We start from the raw sequence: 3218 nt of genomic DNA on the forward strand, positions 1-3218 counted from the left end.
CAAAATACATGTTGAAGTGTGTGCATAAGTCCTTTGGTTTAGGCGTGACACTCATTTTGAGTTTTTATTGCTTTAAATGCATTTTCAGCCCGAGCTGAGCACGTTTTGTGAGTTTGAATGTATCTTCATAGAATGAGTTGTGTGGTCAAATTAATGCTCATTTAGGCTTCAGGTGGTCATCCTGAAAAAAATACATGTTGAAGTGTGTGCATAAGTCCTTTGGTTTAGGCGTGACACTCAATTTGAGTTTTTATTGCTTTAAATGCATTTTCAGCCCGAGCTGAGCGCGCTTTCTGACTTTGAATGTATCTTCATAGGAATGAGTTGTGTGGTCAAATTATTGCTCATTTAGGCTTCAGGAGGTCATCCTGAACAAAATACATGTTGAAGTGTGTGCATAAGTCCTTTGGTTTAGGCGTGACACTCAATTTGAGTTTTTATTGCTTTAAATGCATTTTCAGCCCGAGCTGAGCACGTTTTGTGAGTTTGAATGTATCTTCATAGGAATGAGTTGTGTGGTCAAATTAATGCTCATTTAGGCTTCAGGTGGTCATCCATAACAAAATACATGTTGAAGTGTGTGCATAAGTCCTTTGGTTTAGGCGTGACACTCAATTAGAGTTTTTATTGCTTTAAATGCATTTTCAGCCCGAGCTGAGCACGTTTTGTGAGTTTGAATGTATCTTCATAGGAATGAGTTGTGTGGTCAAATTAATGCTCATATGGGCTTCAGGAGATCATCCTGAACAAAATACATGTTGAATTGTGTGCATAAGTCCTTTGGTTTAGGCGTGACACTCATTTTGAGTTTTTATTGCTTTAAATGCATTTTCAGCCCGAGCTGAGCACGTTTTGTGAGTTTGAATGTATCTTCATAGGAATGAGTTGTGTAGTCAAATTAATGCTCATTTAGGCTTCAGGAGGACATCCTGAACTAAATACATGTTGAAGTGTGTCCATAAGCCCTTTGGTTTAGGCGTGACATTCAATTTGAGTTTTTATTGCTTTAAATGCATTTTCAGCCCGAGTTGAGCACGTTTTGTGACTTTGAATGTATCTTCATAGGAATGAGTTGTGTGGTCAAATTAATGCTCATATGGGCTTCAGGAGGTCATCCTGAACAAAATACATGTTGAAGTGTGTGCATAAGTCCTTTGGTTTAGGCGTGACACTCAATTTGAGTTTTTATTGCTTTAAATGCATTTTCAGCCCGAGTTGAGCACGTTTTGTGACTTTGAATGTATCTTCATAGGAATGAGTTGTGTGGTCAAATTAATGCTCATTTAGGCTTCAGGTGGTCATCCTGAACAAAATACATGTTGAAGTGTGTGCATAAGTCCTTTGGTTTAGGCGTGACACTCATTTTGAGTTTTTATTGCTTTAAATGCATTTTCAGCCCGAGCTGAGCACGTTTTGTGAGTTTGAATGTATCTTCATAAAATGAGTTGTGTGGTCAAATTAATGCTCATTTAGGCTTCAGGTGGTCATCCTGAACAAAATACATGTTGAAGTGTGTGCATAAGTCCTTTGGTTTAGGCGTGACACTCATTTTGAGTTTTTATTGCTTTAAAAGCATTTTCAGCCCGAGCTGAGCACGTTTTGTGAGTTTGAATGTATCTTCATAGAATGAGTTGTGTGGTCAAATTAATGCTCATTTAGGCTTCAGGTGGTCATCCATAACAAAATACATGTTGAAGTGTGTGCATAAGTCCTTTGGTTTAGGCGTGACACTCAATTAGAGTTTTTATTGCTTTAAATGCATTTTCAGCCCGAGCTGAGCACGTTTTGTGAGTTTGAATGTATCTTCATAGGAATGAGTTGTGTGGTCAAATTAATGCTCATATGGGCTTCAGGAGGTCATCCTGAACAAAATACATGTTGAATTGTGTGCATAAGTCCTTTGGTTTAGGCGTGACACTCATTTTGAGTTTTTATTGCTTTAAATGCATTTTCAGCCCGAGCTGAGCACGTTTTGTGAGTTTGAATGTATCTTCATAGGAATGAGTTGTGTAGTCAAATTAATGCTCATTTAGGCTTCAGGAGGACATCCTGAACTAAATACATGTTGAAGTGTGTCCATAAGCCCTTTGGTTTAGGCGTGACATTCAATTTGAGTTTTTATTGCTTTAAATGCATTTTCAGCCCGAGTTGAGCACGTTTTGTGACTTTGAATGTATCTTCATAGGAATGAGTTGTGTGGTCAAATTAATGCTCATATGGGCTTCAGGAGGTCATCCTGAACAAAATACATGTTGAAGTGTGTGCATAAGTCCTTTGGTTTAGGCGTGACACTCAATTTGAGTTTTTATTTTTTTAAATGCATTTTCAGCCCGAGTTGAGCACGTTTTGTGACTTTGAATCTATCTTCATAGGAATGAGTTGTGTGGTCAAATTAATGCTCATTTAGGCTTCAGGTGGTCATCCTGAACAAAATACATGTTGAAGTGTGTGCATAAGTCCTTTGGTTTAGGCGTGACACTCATTTTGAGTTTTTATTGCTTTAAATGCATTTTCAGCCCGAGCTGAGCACGTTTTGTGAGTTTGAATGTATCTTCATAGAATGAGTTGTGTGGTCAAATTAATGCTCATTTAGGCTTCAGGTGGTCATCCTGAACAAAATACATGTTGAAGTGTGTGCATAAGTCCTTTGGTTTAGGCGTGACACTCAATTTGAGTTTTTATTGCTTTAAATGCATTTTCAGCCCGAGCTGAGCGCGCTTTCTGACTTTGAATGTATCTTCATAGGAATGAGTTGTGTGGTCAAATTATTGCTCATTTAGGCTTCAGGAGGTCATCCTGAACAAAATACATGTTGAAGTGTGTGCATAAGTCCTTTGGTTTAGGCGTGACACTCAATTTGAGTTTTTATTGCTTTAAATGCATTTTCAGCCCGAGCTGAGCACGTTTTGTGAGTTTGAATGTATCTTCATAGGAATGAGTTGTGTGGTCAAATTAATGCTCATTTAGGCTTCAGGTGGTCATCCATAACAAAATACATGTTGAAGTGTGTGCATAAGTCCTTTGGTTTAGGCGTGACACTCAATTTGAGTTTTTATTGCTTTAAATGCATTTTCAGCCCGAGCTGAGCACGTTTTGTGAGTTTGAATGTATCTTCATAGGAATGAGTTGTGTGGTCAAATTAATGCTCATATGGGCTTCAGGAGGTCATCCTGAACAAAATACATGTTGAAGTGTGTGCATAAGTCCTTTGGTTTAGG

This window comes from Hippocampus guttulatus, unplaced genomic scaffold, assembly GCF_054856545.1.
Source record: "Hippocampus guttulatus isolate MCC_2025c unplaced genomic scaffold, RoL_Hgut_1.0 HiC_scaffold_25, whole genome shotgun sequence".
NCBI classification, from domain to species: Eukaryota; Metazoa; Chordata; class Actinopteri; order Syngnathiformes; family Syngnathidae; genus Hippocampus; species Hippocampus guttulatus.